Source organism: Chlorocebus sabaeus, chromosome 26, assembly GCF_047675955.1.
Source record: "Chlorocebus sabaeus isolate Y175 chromosome 26, mChlSab1.0.hap1, whole genome shotgun sequence".
Lineage (NCBI taxonomy): Eukaryota > Metazoa > Chordata > Mammalia > Primates > Cercopithecidae > Chlorocebus > Chlorocebus sabaeus.
This window is the reverse complement of record NC_132929.1, coordinates 3,213,845-3,233,694: the sequence shown is the minus strand read 5'-3', so window position 1 is coordinate 3,233,694 and position 19,850 is coordinate 3,213,845. Positions and strand designations below refer to the sequence as shown.

Sequence of the window (19,850 nt, the reverse complement as noted above, 5' to 3'; positions counted from 1 at the left end):
TCTTTGAAGGACATAGGAGACAATCTGAAGCATTCAGGAACCCCAATGCCTTGAAAACACTATCAGGGGATGAATTATAATGTAACATACTAATAACATTAAAAAGGCAAAGTGAGGTAAGGTTTTAAGAGATTCACTATGAACTTTGACTTCAAGTCTATGGAATCCTGTTTTAGCTCATACCTCATTGTAGATTTTTTAAAAACTGCAGTTCATTATGGTTTTTTCTATTAAAATTGCCTATAAGTTGACTGTGAGTTTATCAGAAGTCCGTCTTTTCCCATTTTGACAAGGTCTAGTGACAACTGGTAAGAACTTAGAAGTACAGTCAGCACCGGCTACTTTCAACTAACTACAGGTGGGATAACTCTGCATTGCTGTTGATTGATACAGAAGCTGAGACATGAGTGATATTCACTGCATAACTGGCAATGCTGGCACTAATGGGACCCTTCCCACAAGTCATGCCCTCTGTTGAGTGCACTGTGTAGATGATCACATTTATTCCCCAGTGCAACTCATGGGACAGGGATTATCATCCTTATATTTAGGGAGGAAATTGAGACTCAAGAGAGGCTCAGGTAGCAGAACCAGGCTTGGGTCCAGAGACTCTGACCCCAAAGCCGTGACTTATGGTGGGAAGCTCTGCTTCTTCCCAGAGGTTCTAGTGAGCAGCCTGGGGTGTGATTTCCGCCTATGGCGACTGAGAGCTCCTACTTTATGGCGTCAAATCAGGGAGGGACTCCAGCGTGATCTGACAGTCGCAGCTGTAGACATTATCCCTGCCCTTGTGAAACATAAAGACTTGTTAGTCTGCCGGGCGCGGTGGCTCAAGCCTGTAATCCCAGCACTTTGGGAGGCCGAGACGGGCGGATCACAAGGTCAGGAGATCGAGACCATCCTGGCTAACACGGTGAAACCCCGTCTCTACTGAAAAATACAGAAAACTAGCCGGGCGAGAAGGCGGGCGCCTGTAGTCCCAGCTACTCGGGAGGCTGAGGCAGGAGAATGGTGTCAACTCGGGAGGCGGAGCTTGCAGTGAGCTGAGATCCCGCCACTGCACTCCAGCCTGGGCGACAGAGCGAGACTCCGTCTCAAAAAAAAAAAAAAGACTTGTTAGTCTAATGGTAGAGATACGACATCAGTGTAACATAACAGATACTTACTCATCAGTTACTGTTACTCCAAACACAACATGGCTTTATTATACACTATGTAGTCGCTTTTTCTGTATGTCTATAAATCAAATACATTTTCCTGCATCCTGAGAGGTAGCAGCCTAGATAAATACTTTATTTATTTATAATCTGTCCACCTATTCATCCGTCCAACATATATTTGGTGATTTTGATTAAATTCCAGGTGCCTTTGCTAAGGATGGAAGGACATACAAAGATGTGAAAATCCAGGCACAGGCTCTTCCTGCAAGGTGGCTCAGTCTAGCAGGGGGAGACCCTCTGTGTAAAGAACTCTGACGTAAGTGCGGTGGAAGCGTAAGGGTTTAGCAGAGAATGTGCTCTCACTGCGGGGCGGTCACAGAAGTATTGATGACTGAGCAGGACTTGGAAAGGGCAGATGGACTGGTAGAAGGGACACTGCAGATGAGCAAAGGGACACTCCTGGGGAGTCTCGAATGTGGGGGGCACTTAGGGATGTTCATAGAGGGGAAGAGCTGGGCAAGCCTGAAGAATAGGGCGGGGCAGGGCACGGAGGGCTCAGTCCCTGGCTTGGCAGCTGGGACTGAGTTCAGTAGGCAGTGGGGTCACTGAAGCTTTGAGAGCTGGGGAAAGCTATGACATGGGTTTGGTGGGAAACGCATGTTACTTAAAGTCAGGCAGATCCTGGCTGGAGTCCTGGCTCCAGCTTTTCAGCTGTGTCTGCTTGATCTGTTGCTCTCAGCCTGAGTTCCCATGTCAGTCACCTGAAGGAAACGGGCCTGCTTTGCGGTCTCGTTTAGAGGTCTTGTTCAATCATGTGTGTAGAGTGTGCCCATGGGGCCTGGCCAGGGAGTCCTCCGAACCACCTGAGGCTGAACCAGGGGTGGCCGTAGAAATGGTATGAAAAGAGGGATAGCTCTCAGAGACAAGGAAGAATGACTAGAACTCGGAACCTGACAGGAGGTGTCCTTGTCCAGTGAGGGGGCTGCAGAGTGAGATGTGACCATTCTGGGCTGCCTTCCCCGCAGTTCCCGGCCCAGGCATGTAGTCGCTGTGGGGTCCTGAGCCTGGAACAGCCCTTCTTTGGAGTCAGGCTTTTCTTTGGGCTATTCCTTTCAAGCGACAGCAGAACCTAGTAGTCTCTGTTTTCATACAAGGTTCTGACATCTGATGCCAGATTTACAACCTGAGGTGGCCAAAGATTTTTGGCTTTTCCTGGGGCTTAAATCAATGGTGTTGCTTGGCTTTCTCCCGTGCAGCCAGGTTGGCCAACAAAACCACCCGTTGTTCTGCTTTGAATGGAAGGCATGCTGCTGCGTGGCTCTTGATATTTACCTTATCCTGGAGCTGAGCTTCGTCTCTGTGGCGTGCAGGTGGAGCGAGGCCGGGAAAGACAGTCCCCTGGCACGCTGTCCACGTTTGGACGGCAGCCCCAGCTTCAGCTTCGAACACTTTTATCCCTGATGGCATTGTTTACAAACATGCTGGAAAAACAGAATTAGGGAACAAAATTATCTCCTGATTGCTGAACTGTGATGAGATTGACGCTTTTAAGCACTTCCCCTAGGGAAACCAGGCAGGAATCTTCCAAGGGGAAAATGTATCATAAGGGAAGACTATTAAAAGTTAAAACTGGGCTAATGAAACCGATACAGGGAGAATCTTTTTAATTATCGATGCACTGTCTTAATTAAATTGCATGATTTCCCAGAATAACATATCTATCATCATCGAGTATGCGGACATGACCCGATTCTGGGGTCTCACAAGGGGCCTTTGGGTGTCTCTGAGAGGACCCTGATGAAAGACTCAATGAAATTCGTGCTTCTGAACCCTGAATCCACTTCAAGGTGCCGTGTCAGTGCTGTGCGTGTTCACCAGCAGATGTCACTGTTTACATATAAAATGCAAACAGCCCCCAAAGTTGTTTTTTTCCCCCCACCTTTATTCTAAAGCAAGACAAGCTTGTCCATGTTTTTTCATAAAGCCTTATTTATCATGTGATCATTTTTGTTCTGGGAAATAATGATATTGTTTATCTCTTTAAATAGCTGTACATGTAAAGGGAACTGGTTTATGAGAGACACTCATTTCACATACTAAGCTATCCAATCACATCTCACTTAAAAGATAATTGTTGAATATTTACAATTTGCCGGAAACCAGCTTCCCATGACGAAAGGTGTCCAAAAACAGCTAAAGAGCTGTGCTTCTTTAGGGGTCTTAAAACCTCTTTTGAGAGATGACAAATAATAAAGCAGCTTAGAATGTTGGAAGTTAAGTTCTAAAACTAAAAATGAGTGTCATATTGTTTCAGGGAGATAAAGGTCTGTGGGGGCTGGAGCAGATGGAAGGCTTTAGAGAAGGAAGCCCCGAGATAACGAGGGTGAATTCATCTGGTTGGGAGGGGAAAGGTACTGTGGGTTTTTGGGTTTTTTTTGTTTTGCTTTTCGTGTTTTGGGGTTCTTTTGCTGAGAGAATAAAGGGCAATTATGTTTGGAGGATCTATTTGATGGACTCATGAAAAGCAAAATGGAGGGGGCTGATGTTATTACAAAATCCAGCTATGAGAACAGGAACTCCTGCACTGGTAACTAGAAATAAATTCAGATTGGGAGGCATAAGGAAGGAAGACAAGACCGCCATGCCAGCTTATTGACAGGTATAGTCACTACGTCTTTTTGTCTTCTCAGTCCAAAATCAAGATACAAGCATTGACACACGGTCAGACACTAAAACAGAAGGTTTGAAAGCAGGGCTGTTTGCAGAAACTCCAGGACATATGGATGCTGCGTATATGCAGAGGAGACAGTGACTTGAATCTCATGAACGTGTGGGGTAACAATGGTGCTGCCACTGAGGGAAATGGAAAACCTGGGCAGGAAGGTTGGCTTGCACAGAAAGATGTTTCTAGTCTGATCCATGTTGTTGAAACTGATGTGGGCCACGGCATGATTGGCAAGGCAGGAAGCTATTCAGGAGCCACTGACCTAGAAGTGGAAACGACGATAGGGAGGGGAGAGAGAAGGGCCAGGGTGTAGCCGTCACGGTTTGTGTCTTAAGAAGCCAGCTCATTTTATTAAATTGCATACATCAGTCAGTAACATCCAGGAAAGAAGAGAACTGGAAACCTCTCCCTGGTGTGGTGTACTCTTAAGCATGCAAGTTTCCGCTGACTTTGCACCCTCTCTGCCTTCACAACGTGGGAATTCGTGACCGGACCCTTCAGCCTGCACGCCTCCACCTATCCTAGGGTTTCATCATCGTTACTCGGGACTCTCAAACATCTGTCCATCAATCAATCAGCTGCCCATCATACTTGCTCACCCCTTCCAGTCTCTGGGAAAGCAACTTGTTATCCAACGTGGAAGGTCTTGTTCTTGATAGGTTCACTTTTCGAATTCTATGAGGGAGGGAGGGAAACGTGGCTGGAAGTTCAAAGCAGCCACAGCCATTTCCAAAACACATTCTCCTTCATGTTCCACGGACTCACTGTCAGATCTTGACAAACTCCTAACTAGAGCTGTGCCTTAGTTTGCTCAACTATAGAATGGAAAAAAATGACCCATTCTATATTCAGATTGTGTGTCTGTCTGATGCATGTCAAGCCCAGTGGGGGCACACCCTTAGTAATGAGACATGTTAGCACCAATTATGTGCTTTTCACATTGGGCAGGTGTCAGGAGAGGCCTGGGGTCATAGGACCAGACTGCAAACAACACAATCCCAGAATAAATCCTACTAATTTGGCATAATTGATGAAAATGAAGATCAGATATTCGACCAGAGATGAGAAATTCATGGGCATGAATGCTGCAGCTCTGATTACTTTGCATATGAATGTGTGGTAAGAGGCAACATTTCTTTTGTTTAAAACCCTGTGCACTTAATTCACATTCAGAGAAAGGTTGTGGAATCATTCAGGCTCATTGCAAACAAGGAACCAGGATGCCAACAAGGCCAATGTTGTTGTGAGAATGTTGAGCTATTAATCATAAAATAGCAAAACAGGGTGATTTTATTTATAGCAAACTGTCGCTACGCAGATAATAAAGACCCCTTTCAGAGCTTGCATTTATATATATATATTTCTTTTTTTTTTTTTCCACCACAGAAAAGTGCAGGCTTGTGCAATGATTTTTCAGATGAAATGAAAGCAGGATGAGGATGTCAGCCCTGAGTACTTGTGACTTTTAGACCAAAGTCCTTGGCATCAGCCAGCATTGCAGGATGGAGCAGGTGAGGTTCAGCAACCCTGTGAAGGGAGGCTAGGGTATTACTGGAGCTCTTTAAAAGCAGACTGAGTGCATAGACTCTCACTAGACTGGAAGTGAGTGAGCAGCCCCGGGAAAGCCCAGATGAGCTATTGTGCCTTCCTTAGCTTCCCCACCTTCTGTTGTGCTAGGAAGGGCTGGGGAGCCTGTCTGTGGCAGTCAGACATCCCTTCCCTGGCCCCTCTAGAGATGGATGCTACCTCCTTTTAGGAAGTGTGTGGGAGGGGGCCAATTTGCAAAGGTTCGCTTGTGCTCAGTCCCTGCTAGGATGATCAAGCTCTTTTCAAAGCTCAGGGGTTGGGCTTTTGCAGTTTCTGCATAGAACAGGCACTTAAATATCTGTGGAACTCATGAACAACTTCATGCATGCATTTGGTCCTGTATTCTGGTCCAAATAGAAGATACGGTAGGTAGACAAATACCACCTCCTACGGCAGGTAGACAAATACCACCTCCTACGGCAGGTAGACAAATACCACCTCCTACGGCAGGTAGACAAATACCACCTCCTACGGCAGGTAGACAAATACCACCTCCTACGGCAGGTAGACAAATACCACCTCCTACGGCAGGTAGACAAATACCACCTCCTACGGCAGGTAGACAAATACCACCTCCTACGGCAGGTAGACAAATACCACCTCCTACGGTAGGTAGACAAATACCACCTCCCCCCACAAAGACGTTTCTGTCCCAATCCCTGGAACCTGTGCATACTACTTGATTTGGAAAAAGAGTCTTCACAGATGTGATTAAGTCAAGGGTCTTGAGATGGGGAGATCATGCTGCATTATCTGGTAGACCCTAAAGACAATCGCATGTATCCCTACAAGAAAGAAACAGATATTTAACTACCTACAGAAGAGGAGAAGGTGATGTAAAGGTAGAGGCAGAGTCCTACAGACTGAATGTTTGTGCCCCCCTACCCCCCCACCAACACACACAAGTTCATATGTTGAAACCTAACCCTAATGTGATGGTTTTAGGAGGTGGGGCTTTTGGGAAGTGGGAAGTGATTAGGTTATGAGGGCAGGGTCCTCATGAATGGGACGAGTGCCTTTTTCAAGAGGCCCCAGAGAGCTCCCTTGCCCCTTCCACCGTGTGAGGATGACCATCTATGAACCAGGAAACAGGCCCTCAGCAGAGACTGAATCTACTGGCGTTTTTGATCTAAGATTTCCCAGCCTCCAGAACTGTGAGAAATAAATTTCTGCTGTTTATTAGCTACTCAGTCTATAGTATTTTCTTACAGCAGCCCAAACGCACTAAGACACAGAGATTTGCAAAGGTTCAGCCTTTGCAAATCGTGGTGCAGCCAAGAGCCACAATTGCCAAAGCTGCCAGCCGCTGGAAGAGCCAAGGCCTGGATTCTCCCCTCTGGAGGGAGTATGGCCTGTGGACACCTTGGTTTCAGCCCAGCGAAGTTGATTGTGTACTTCTGGCCTCCAGAACTTTGAAGAATAGATTTTGGTGTTGTAAGGCACCGATGTGTGGTAGTTTGTTGAGCAACCACAGGAAACAAATACAGAAAACAACCATCTCCTCCTGAACCAAAGTCCAAATAACCAAATTCCACTTTGAAGTAACCAAATTCAAATTTCAGAATAAGGAGCAGGAGATGTTTTTGTCCCACACAGGTATTACCGGGGCGATGTTATGAAGGTGGTGGGAATTTTTTAAAATAGTTTTTAAAATTATGAAAGTACGAGACCATCCTGGCTAACACGGTGAAACCCCATCTTACTAAAAAATACAAAAAATTAGCCAGGCGAGGTGGCGGGCACCTGTAGTCCCAGCTACTCGGGAGGCTGAGCCAGGAGAATGGTGGGAACCCGGGAGGTGGAGCTTGCAGTGAGCTGAGATCCGGCCACTGCACTCCAGCCTGGGCGACAGAGCGAGACTCCGTCTCAAAAAGCAAAAAAAAAAAATTATGAAAGTAAAACACAGTCATGGCAGAACAAAGAAGCCAAAGAGTATATGGCAAAGTCTAAAATTCAGTGCACCCTCCACTCCTGAGTCCCAAAGGTCAGTCCTCTGTTTCTGTGTACTCTTCTTTCAACTATGATGAATACAAATATACTTACTGCTCCTTATTTTTATACAAACTGAATCATTTATTCATACCACACAGTTCATGTTTTGTTCACTTAAAAGTATATTTTGGGAGATCTTTCTGTATTTGTATATAGGTAATTCCTCATTATTTTTCAACAATTGTATGGATATATCATAATTTAATCAGTCTAAACTGATTACTTATTAAGGAAAATGAGATATGCTTTTCCTTTGACAAGGACACTATGCCTTTAAACTGCACTTATAAGATGATAAAATACTTTTATTTCCCTAAGTCACGGCAAACTACTGTCATTGCTCTTAAAAGGCAGTGTGATTCATGAAGAGGTTTGGGTTCTGCCCAGGAACCCTAAGATTGTGGGAGAAGTCTGGGATCTTCTGAGTGGTCATATTCATCTGTGTCAAATGCAAACCATTGCGCACAGCCCAGGACCAGAGAAGGCTCTGAAACACGCTGGCTGAACGAAGAAATCAAACAACACACTGCCATTGTGTTTATTTGGGCCCTTACTCGAGGTCTCAGTGCTAGTAAGTGGCTGATCCAGGACATTGACCCTGGCCAGCTGACACCCAAGACCGCCCACACTCTTAGCTAATCAAGGCAAATACTTTGGCTATCCATGGCTGCATTGCAAGCCACTCCCAAACTCAGCAGCTTAATACAACAGCAATCATTTATTTGCTCATGATTCTGCCATTTGGGCAGTGCTTGGTGAAAACCACTCATCTTCATTCCAAGTAGTATCTGCCTGCACTGGAATGTCCAAGAAGGATCATTTTACTCATGAACCTGGTGCTTCTGCTGGGTGGCTGGTACACAGGGTCTGATCCGGCATTTCAGTCTCCATGTGGCCTCCCCGTGAGACCAACATGGGCTTTCTTACAGTATGGTGGTCTTAGGTATTGGCCTTCTTACATAGCAGCTGACTTCTCCAGGAGCATACAAGCAGAAGCTGCATTCTTTCTTACTTTCCAAACCTGGAAATTTAAGGACATCACTTCTGCTGCCTTGATCGGTGAAAGCAATCACAAGGTCAGGTCTGATTCAAGGGGAGAGGAAACAAACACCTCTGCCTCTTGTGGAGGGAGGGTCAAGGCCCTTGCGAAAGAGCCTGGGGGATGGGAGATATCATTGTGGAAATCTTTGGAAACACACTCCACAACCGACAATTAAACATGCACATTAGAAAGCGATTGTAGGAGAAGAAAGAAGAGTCGCCAAGGGGATGGAGTTTGTAAGACTGACAGATTACTTCCAGCTTGCAGGATGAAAGCCAGAGATCACAGAGGACCTGCTTGAATTGGCATTGGTGGGTAGGTAGAAGCAGACATTTGCATGTGAGAAGAAAGTAGCTTCAGGAGCACAGTGTAAGCAAAGGCCCAAGGTGGGAGGGTGGTGTGTGTGTGTGTGTGTGTGTGTGTGTGTTTTCACCAAAAGATCTAGCAAGAAGAGGGTTGAAGAGCTGTGGGGTGATCTATTTCTAAGTGAAAGATCGTACGTAGTGCAGAGGTGGCTGGTGCTACTGGCTTTCTTTGTTCCTAGGGTACTGCAAATAGGGTGGAGATGAAGACAAGTTCTCACCCTCTGGCTACACTGGCACGTGGGAACAGCCTTCTCTTGGAGGACTGTTGCCAGACAGAGGTATGTGGGCACCTACGCATTGCCATGGACCTCAAGATGACAGTGGAGTGGGCCATTCTCACTGCTCCCACCCTGGAGCTGAGCCCCCTCCTGAGCCCTTGTTGCCGCGCCTGTGAGGCGGGCACAGCTGCGAATGGCAGCCGCGAGGTAATTGTGGGAAGAGTATGCTAATCAGCAGATGCCTGCGATTAACTTGCCTTTCCTGTTGCCTGTCAAACCCAAGCTGCCTTTGTTGGAAAAGATAATTAAATTGGAATCAGATGTCTGCAGTACATATTTTATTCAGAGCCTTAGATGACAATAGAGGAAGTTGACTTGCAGTCCACCTTCAGATTCCCACCTTATTAATGCTAGCATGTTGTCAAAATGCATCTTTGTTCCTGTAAGAGTGGATGAAACCTGTCTTGGAAAGTGTGGAATCCAGATCGACTGGGTACTCTAGCCAGTGTCCTCCCTGTGCGCTCCCCCCATGCATGCCATTTGTCTCCTGTGTGATCCGAGGGGACCAAGGGCTCTGCTCCCCTCCCTCACTGAGGCTGTCCCCACGTGCCATCATGGTGCTCGAGCTCAGGGCCTGCACATGCTTTTCTGCCTCTTGTGGACGGCTCTGCCCTGCTCTGGCAGGTGACAGTCATGATAGTGACTTTGGCTCAGTAAATGCCTACGAAGCTCATTAGATTTCTTTTCTTCATGTGATGCATTAGCTCTGATACATCTTATAGGATGGGAAAGTGAAGAGTGCTTAGGGGGTGAGTGGTTCTTTCTTTTGAGTACAAATGGTAGTTTTCCTTAAGGACTTTATATGAGGAAAAGATTTATAAGGAGAAACCAGTATGCCCTGTCCCACCTTCTTCCTCATACTCCAAGCTTGCCGTCATCCTCACAGTATCGTTGCTCTCCCTCCATGCCTGGGACCCTGGAAGGATGAGTAACTGGCCTAGCCTCGTGTTTGGTAGCAATGGAGAAAGGAAGCCAGAGAGTGAAACACGTGTGGGAGACCCGACCTAGGAGACACAGGACCAGGACATGGCTCCTTGTAATTAGGTATATCAAACTGAAAATCTTCTGCACAGCAAGGGAGACAACAGAGTGTAAAGGCAACCTGCAGCATAGAAGAAAATATTTGCAAACCATATACCTGACAAGCAGTTAATTTCCAAAATATCTAAGCAACTCCTAAGACTCAATAGCAAGAAAACAAATCATCTGGTTAAAACATGGGCATAGGACTTAACTAGACATTTCTTAGTTTTGCCTCTCTCCACAGAGAAAGACTTTCTAAAAAACAAAAAACTCAAAAAACAATAACAAAAAATCCCTCAGGGGAGGTGAATCTGCTGAAAAAGCAGGGAGACCTGGCCAGAAGCTGCCTTGGGGTGACATAAGGGAGCTGTGATGTCCGGCTGGCCAGGGACAGCACATGTGTGCACTGTGACATGGGGAAACTTCAGCAGCAGAGCCTGGGAGATGGCGCTCAGCACGGGGAGGGAGTTGTGCCTGAGGATGGCCTGGATAGGGCAGTTTGCCTGTGAGTGGGGAGGGTGATGGAAGTCACTGGTTTGCTACAGGTTACACGTTCTGCCTGTGAGGTCATGCAGGAGGGTGGAGAGCCATCCACGACATGCCAGTCAATGGGAAAATATACTGTCTCGGTAGTACTTTTGAATTGTTTGAATACTTGCTTAAGGCGAGCAAGGACCTTAACCTTAACCAAACTTTGGCGAGGCTCCTCTGAGCACGCTGCACCCCCACTTTTATTTATTTATTTTTTTGAATGAACCTTATCCTTGGTCCTATCTTTGATCTGCCTAGCCCAGTGCTGACCAGAAATCCTGTTGTCAGTTTAACGAGAATCCCTGTACCCTTGATGCCTAACTAAGTTTCTGGTATGAATTTTCCATCTGCTCCTTCCCTCTGCTCATTGTCCCTACCTGCCCCTGCTGTACGCAGAGTCGATGAGTTCAAGCTCTCTCCCATTGACAATAGACTTAAATGAAGTCTTCCTCGCTATTTTAACGAGTGTCAGAATAACTTCTCTTTCACATGGCCTAGCGCCTAACACTCTAGAAGCCCCATTGATGTAATTCCATGCTCCCTTCAACCACATTTATCCGTTTCCCCTCTGCCCCCTACCCTTGCTCACCTCCAGGTGCAGTTGGAAGCCATGCTCCATTAAGTGGAGAAAGATTTGACCAGAGCCTGAGTAGGGAAGATCTCTGTGTGCCTTTTTTTTCCATCTTAGAGGCATCCGATTGTAACACAAGCTGGAAGGTTTTCATGGGGTGATCTCTTCTTCCTTGAACATGGTTGACTCTTCAATATCAAGAGTTCTGTGCGATCTCTTGAAATAATTAAAATAGAGTAGATGGTTAGGTGATGTTGTTGCCCGCCAACCTTCTGAATGAGGACCTGGCATTCAGAAACTAGCTCAGATGTGTCACTCTTGATATTTTTTCATTGAAATTCACCAACACTGTCTGAGTCCACCCTTCACATTTAATGTATTAAGACCCTATACATTGTAAGACATAGTGAGTTATTGGATTAGAAATTGAGAACACATCACTTTGACTTATAAGGACTCATGTCATACCCCAAATGGATGAGTTGACTCTCAGGGATTGTAATTAATGGGCTTCACCCACGGTACCTGCTAATGGACAATGGGTCATTCAGCACAGACAAGAACTTTGTCCCAAGTATGTGTTTTATAAGGTAGTGGCTGAACTTCAAGTCAGAGGTAGGAATATCATGCACAAAAGAAAAATATTCTCTAATTTTCTATTCTGAAATTGATTTCCAGCATGAGAATGGCATGCAGTGCATACAGCATTCCCCTGCCACTGAACGCTCACGCCCAGCTGCGTTTAGGTTTTGAGGGAGGCCTACTCTGAGGTTTAGGATGTGTAACAGCCCTATGTTGGAGTTACTGTTACTGTTAAAAAGTGAATCCAGCCCTAGCTTTCTGGGGACAGTTTGAGTTTATACCTTTGTCCCAGCATTTTTATTGATAGTGCCTTGTTCACCCTCAAAGGTACTCAGTTTTGGCTGATTTTTAGATCATAGGGTTACCCTAGTTGTAGCATGTTGATGAAGATGTGGTTTACTTCATTGTACAGAGTTCTTTTCATGAGGACTTTTCTCATTTTCTTAATCCTCAAGACCAAGGATGTTTGTGCCACTTCTTATTAACAATTTTGTCATTATGTTGGAGACAAAGATCACAGTTCTGTTTTTACATTGAGTTTATGGGAAACTCAGAACTATCTCTAGTAATGCTACAGGTCTACCCTCTATACATTTTTGTTTTTGTTTGTTTTTGAGATGGAGTTTCACTCTCGTTGCCCAGGCTGGAGTGCAATGGCACGATCTCAGCTCACCACAACCTCTGCCTCCGAGGTTCAAGTGATTCTCCTGCCTCAGTCTCCCGAGTAGCTGGGATTACAGGCATGCGCCACCACGCCCGGCTAATTTTGTATTTTTGGTAGAGACTGGGTTTCTGCACGTTGGTTAGCCTGGTCTCAAACTCCCGACCTCAGGTGATCCACCCACCTCGGCCTCCCTACACTGCTGGGATTACAGGCGTGAGCCACCATGTCCGGCCACCTCTATGCATTTTTATATGATCTCAGTCTCTTTGCTCCCAATTCTTGACCTTTTGCTTATAGCGTTGTTCTTAATTTTTCAGACTCCTTTGAATCAATTCTTGACAAGACAATTATAAAACAATTATAAAGGCTAAATTTAACATTCATAGGCAAAAATGAACCTTAGCCTAAGTCTTGTACATTATCTAAAAACAAATTCAAAATGGAGCATAGACATAAATCTACACAACTTTTTTAGAACAGGGGAAAATGTTTGTGATCTAAGACTAGGCAAGAGTTCTTAGACTAGACACCAAAAGCAAGATCTATTTTTTAAAAAGTTTGTAAACTGGGCTTTATTAAATTTGAAAACTTTTTCTTTTCTACAACACACTTTGTGAAGAAAATGGAAAAACAAGCTACAGACCTAAAGAAAACATTTTCAAACCACATATCTGACAAAGGACTCCTATGTAAAATATATAAAGAACTCTGAACTCAACAGAAAACAACAAGAATTAAATATGAAAATAGGGAAGAGACAAACATTTCATCGGGGAGTATATTCAAATGGCAAACAGCCTATGAAAGGTGTTCAGCATCGTTAGCCATTAGGAAAATGCAAACTAAAACCACAGTGAAATATTGCCACACACTTAACAGAAGGGCTGTTAGAAAGAAGGAAAGTGCCGAATGCTGGTAAGGATGTCAGGATGCAGCAACCCGATCTCTTACATTTAGCTGATGGTGACGTGAAATAGCACAGCCTCTAAAGAAAACATTTGGGCAGTTTCTTCAAAAACCAAACCTGTAGCTACCATGACACTCAGCAATTACACTCCTGAGCATTTACGCATGTGGAATGAAAACATGTTCTATATAAAAACCTGTGCCCCAATGTTTACAGCAGCTTTCTTTGTAGCAGTCAAATAAAATGAAACAGCTCAGATGTCCTTCAACAGGTGAACGGTTCAACAAACTGGTACATCCCTGCCATGGAATGCTACTCTGCAGTAAGAAGGAATAGACTGTTGCTCTGCTGAAAAGCCTAGCTGAATCTCTAGAAAAGTATGCAGAGCAAGAAAGGCCAATCCCAAAAGAATACATATCATATGTTATATATGTATAATATTCTTGAAAAAGTACAGAAATTGAGACGACATGAGTGTTTGCCAGGAGTTAAGGAGAGGTATAGGTGAGGGGAAAGTGTTGGTTGCAGGTAAAAGTCACCATGAAGGAACCTTGTGGTGACAGAAATATTCTGTATCTTGGCCGTATTGATGCCAGTATTCTGGTCATGATATTGCACTGTAGTTTTGAGGAACTGTCATGCTTTGCTTCACAGCAGCAGCACTATTTTTCACTCTCACTAGCAGTGCACAAATGTCCCAATATCTCCGCATCCTCACCAACATCTGCCTTTGTTTTTTTTGATAATTGGCATCCTAATGGGTATGAAGTGGTTGTAGTGTAGCTTTGCAAAATGCTACTACCATTGTGGGGCATTGGGGTAGTGGTACATAGGATCTCTCTGTATTACTTCTTAACAAGTTAATGTGAGTTTACAATGATCTCAAAATCAGAAATTAATAAAAAAGCGATATGCTTATTGCCAAAATTAGACAGTAATGAAAATTGTAAAAATGAAAATAAAAATCACCCTTAATCCCACTACTAAGAGGAGGCAGCATTTGGTGGCTTTGGAGGTAAAAATCTTTGGTGTCATTTTTTAACCTCACCATGGTTTAGCTTTGTTGGCCTCTGTTTTCTTATCAATAAAATGGGAATGATACTAGTGTAAAGGATTGTTAAGGGGTCTAACAATTTACCATAGTTGCAAACTAACAGATTAGTCTGCTGCAGTTTCACGAATGCTAGGAAGAAGACCCATGATTCCTGGGCCAGAACACAGCAGGACCCACAGGAGCAGGAGTCACTCAGTTCTCTAAGCCCCCCTTCCCCCCGGGAACCGCAGGAGGGCAAGGCAGTGACTCTACCTTCAGTGTTCAAGTTACAGTAGAGTAGCTTAGGGAACTCAAAACATTGATATCAGGCAGTAAGCTTGCATGACCTTCGCCTGGAGGTATTTTTATTATATTGGACAATAAACCCAATTGCCCTATCTCTGCCTTACAAGGCTAAACTTCCCTTGAAAGGATGGATTGTTCCCAACAAAGAAAGTTGGTCCCTCTGCTTGAAAACAATGCCAAAATTCAATAGACACGTGGGAAATGGTCCACCAGCCATTCCATATGTCAAGATATTTCTGTGAGTTTGTTTCTTCAGGGGGAGGAAAGAGTCAAGGCTTCACAGGTAAAGGCTTACACAGTGCCTGGAACATGGTGACTCCTGAATAAAATTTAGTTTCCATCTTTCAAAAAAATTTTACAATCACAGACAGCTCTTCTAGTCGCTGGTCATGTCATGTATCTTTCCACCTACACTTTCCATCAAATTTCAATGAGTTCTGGCCTACGTCTAAAATGCCAGTGTCTTTAACCACGTTTCCTTTCTTTGTCTCCTTGTTCTTCAAGAAATCAAGAAGTTCCAGAAAATAGCTACAGAGGATGGTAGGAAGCTGCCAGCTTCATCTCCCAGGATAAAGTTGATGAAATTATCTGTGATTCTAACAGCTTTTCAGACTGTGAAAGATTCAATTCCATCTACTTGGGCCAGTAATAGCTTTTAAAACTCTCTATTCCTGAGTTGCTTCCTAGTTTATTTTTGTCCTAAATCTTATTTTAGAAGTATAGATTTAAGTGTTTTTAAAAAATGGAATGAATAAAGAGGTGGGACTTGTTCATGACAATTCAAAGTAGAAGGTTTGGTAGGAAATGAGTTTGAAGCAAAAACTTACCTTTCATTCTATCGCATTTCAGTGTTGTATTATGGCCAGGGGACCCCAAAGGAAGGACTGGAGGATGTTACTAAAAACTTTCAGTCATAACAAATATTTTTCTCCCACTTCAGTCTTTTCAACTCTGCATAAGCCGAGACTTAGGACATTGGACAGGAAACTACCAGGATCTCAGTTCTTAGAAAAGTCTAGTGAAGATTTTTTAAATTTCTGTGCAAATGAATGGTCTCTGATATTCTTAGTGACTCTTCCAACTTAAGGTCTAGGCCAAACAGAAGGTGAAATAATCTTCTTCACTTTCTATTGAGACAGAACTCTCCAGAACCCAACGTAGTTTCTCATTTACTTTTTCCCTTTAGAAAACATTGTTCCTTTAGAGTCACCAGACGCATGACACCGCATGTTTCTGTAAGCTCTAAAGGGACAATGTTTTCAGCTGTTTATAATTTTCTTATGATAGAACTAGTAGAGATATGGAAGGAATGCCTATTGTTTTGGAACCAAGAAATTTTAGAGGCCACCTCCATTAAAAAGAGACTTTTTAAAAGCCCTCTACTGAACTTTCGGCATAAAACTGCATGAGCTGCTGGAGGAGAAACAAACAGCCACAGTCTCTACATTTTAGTATCAGGAACCATGTGGAATTTGGTCAGATGGACAAAGTAAGCTAGGGAGACAAAGGAGGGTTGCAAGCAGGGGGTGCTCCAGAGGTGGAGAGATACCAGGGGAATTAAAATCACTCTAAATCCAAAAATACATAAAAAAGAAACTGGACAGATCAGAGCCGACTGCAGGAAAGAAGTTCCAACGTATCCACCATTTAATGGACCAGACTCTTGATTAAAAGGGATAGACTCCATTTAATGGAGCATGCATGATTTAGGAGACAGCCTTCCAAAAGCACAACATCTGGAGGGAGAGTAAAGGAAAAAGAGAAGGAAAAAGCATCTTCCATCAGTTGGGCAGTGATGAGGAAAAGAAGTAAAGGGGAAGAGTTAGGTTCTTCCAGACAGAAGCACCACAAACCCTCCACCATCACTGAAACAAAGAAACAAAAACAAAACCCTATTATAAATCATCTGACCTTTGCTAGACAGAAAAAGTACCATTAAACCAGGAATCATTTAAAACACCTCAAGATCGTTGAAATGAACAAGAAAAAAATTAAATCCACAGAGAACTTGATTTGCAGAAAGTCATGAAATGAACTTTTACACAAATCTGTCCTCAAAAAATAATCATAAAGAAGAAGAAAACTGTAAATCTACATTTCAAACAGAATTGTGTGTACTCAAGTATTTTAGGATATGATAAAACACTTTGGAATAGAAACTCAAAAACTAGAAACAGAAATGGATAATAAACAAGGAGAAAGTTTATAAAAGTTGATTGAATTCAGAAGGAAATGGAAGAAAAAGACAAAATTGTCTCATAAATAAAAATTAAATTACAGAATGCCTAAAGGAGAATAGAATCAAATGCAGATTTTAAAAAGGGGCATCAGAGAAAGGCAGGAAGGCAGCTAGCAGAATGAAAATGGTATAAAGAGGGCCAGCCACAGTGGCTCACACCTGTAATCCCAGCACTTTGGGAGGCTGAGGTGGGTGGATCATTTGAGGTCACGAGTTCAAGACCAGCCTGGCCAACATTGCGAAACACTGTCTCTACTGAAAATACAAAAATTAGCCGAGCATGGTGGCAGGAGCATGTAATCCCAGCTACTCAGGAGGCTGAGGTGGGAGAATCACTTGAACCCAGGAGGTGGAGGTTGCAGTGAGCTGAGATTGTGCCGCTGCACTCCACCCTGGGTGACAGAGCTAGAGGAAGAAAGAAAAGAAAGAAAGAAGGAAGGAAGGAAGGAAGGAAGGAAGGAAGGAAGGAAGGAAGGAAGGAAGGAAGGAGGGAAGGAAGGAAGGAAAGAGAAAGAAAGAAAGAAAGAAAGAAAGAAAGAAAGAAAGAAAGAAAGAAAGAAAGAAAGAAAGAAAGAAAGAAAGAAAGAAAGAAAGGAAGGAAGGAAGGAAGGAAAAAGAATGGAAGGAAGGAAGGAAGAAAGAAAGAGAGAGAAAGAAAGAAAGGGAGGGAGGGAAGGAAGGAAGGAGGAAAGAAAAAGAAAGAAAGAAAAGAGAAAGAGAGAAAGAAGAAAGAAAGGGAAAGAAGAAAGGAAGGAAGGAAGGAAGGAAGGAAGGGAAAAAGAATGGAAGGAAGGAAGAAAGAAAGAAAGAGAGAAAGAAAGGGAGGGAGGGAAGGAAGGAAGGAAGAAAAAGAAAGAAAGAAAAGAGAAAGAGAGAAAGAAGAAAGAAAGGGAAAGAAGGAAGGAAGGAAGGAAAGAGTGGGAGAAAAAGTAGGGGAAATGTAAGATAGGCTAAGAAGGAATAATATTTCTATTACTGAAGTCCCTGAAGAAGAAAAACATGTCAACACAGCAGAACTAATATTTAAAATTATAATCCAAGAAATGTTTCCCAAATTAGAAAAAGACCCAAATCTACATATTGAAAGGACTGACTGGCTACCTGGGAAAATTAACCAAGAATGATCAACTCTGAGGCAGTTCCTAATAAAACTATTAGATTTCAAAGATGAAGATGAAATTCTTTTTTTTTTTTCTTATAATCTACAGGGTGAAAGTACAAATAATTCTATAAAATGAAAGAGTTAGACCAGCAGCAAAACCAGTGCACAAGGCAAGGCAATAATGGAGCAATATTTCTTAAAAACTTAGTGAAAAAAGGTTCAGGATTCTTCATTTCCCTCCTTATGTCTACATTTATTAATTAGAATACAATTATGAAGAAGAATGGTCTCTTCTTCCCCATCTACTTCTTTGATTACTTATTTACATCAGTATATGCTCATGACTATTTATTTTATTCTATGAGTTAAAATCCAGTGTTACCATTATTTATGTAATTGTGTAGATTGTTCCAGTATGGACAACTGGAGACTCCTTCAAGTTGACTCCTGGCTTTTTAAATTTCCAAGTAGAAAATTCTTTCTATTATTTGTTTGTTTTTACTAAATTTTCCTTTTATTATATTGTGATGTGTAGATGTATTGCATTGTATTGTAATTATTGTATTATGCAGTGTAGTATTATTGTTGTATTATATAGTATAGTGTTGTCATCCAAGAAAATATTCAGATTATGCATCTGACAAAGAACTAGTGTCCAGAATCTAGGAGGAACTGAAGCAAATCAGCAGGAAAAAACAAATAATTGCATCAAAAAGTGGGCAAAGGACATGAACAGACGTTTCTCAAAAGAAGATATACAAACAGCCAACGAACATATGAAGAAATACTCAACAGCACTAATCATTAGAGAAATGCAAATTAAAACCACAATGAGAAACCACCTTACTCCTTCAAGAATGGCCACAATTAAAAAGTCAAAAAAGCAGAACAATTGACAATTGCAGATATGGGACCGTATCCTTATAGCAGAACAATTCACAAGTGCAAGGATATAGGACCAATTTAAGTGCCCATTGATCAAAGAATGGATAAAGAAAATGTGGTATATATACACCATGGAACACAACTCAGCCATAAAAAGGAACAAAATAATGTCTTTTGCAGCAACTTGGATGGAGCTGGAGGCCATTGTTCTAAATGAAGTAACTCAGGAATGGAAAACCAAATACCGTTATGTTCTTACTTATAAGTGGGAGCTAAGCTATGAGGATGCAGAAACATACAAAGCGATATAATGGACTCTGGGAATTCCGAGGTGGGAAGAGGTAGGGAAGACGGTGAGGCATAAAAGACAACATATTGGGTACAGTGTACACTGCTCAGGTGACAGGTGCACTAAAATTTCAGAATTCACCACTAAAGAACTCATCCATGTAACCAAAAACCACCTGTACCCCAAAAACTATTGATTATAATAGTGAAAAAATAAAATATTTATTCATAAAAATTACTAATATTCTTTTTTGTGAACTGAGCCATAGAATAAGATAAATATTCATGAGTCCATGCCGTTATATATAGTCAAATAAATAAATCAGAGAGAAGAGGTAGCTCTTCCTCACAGTAGAATTTGCAAATAATTAATGTAGACAGAAGAAGGGAAATAGAGAATCACTGTTAGGCAAACACCATAAAATTAAATGTATGCAAGATCCACCAATAAATGCTAAAATTAGTCACATACATTGAGAAGAAACTTTGAAGATCTGTATAGTCTCAAAGTATCTCCCTCAATACACTTACCAGTTATAAAAGGAAAGATAGTAACTTTACAGTGGAAAA

At 42.8% G+C, this 19,850-nt stretch overlaps 1 long non-coding RNA gene across 1 annotated transcript in view; it reads right to left on the bottom strand.

Moving 5' to 3' along the window:
- The window catches only part of LOC140710417 (uncharacterized), a 40,926-nt gene extending 29,432 nt beyond the window's left edge, over positions 1-11,494 (bottom strand). Inside the window, exons 1-2 of the long non-coding RNA XR_012091382.1 lie at positions 11,293-11,494; positions 2,493-2,641 (exon numbers count right to left, since the gene is read on the bottom strand). This is a non-coding gene — a long non-coding RNA (uncharacterized lncRNA). The remainder of the gene's footprint in view (positions 1-2,492; positions 2,642-11,292) is intronic.
- Between the last annotated feature and the right edge of the window lie 8,356 nt (positions 11,495-19,850).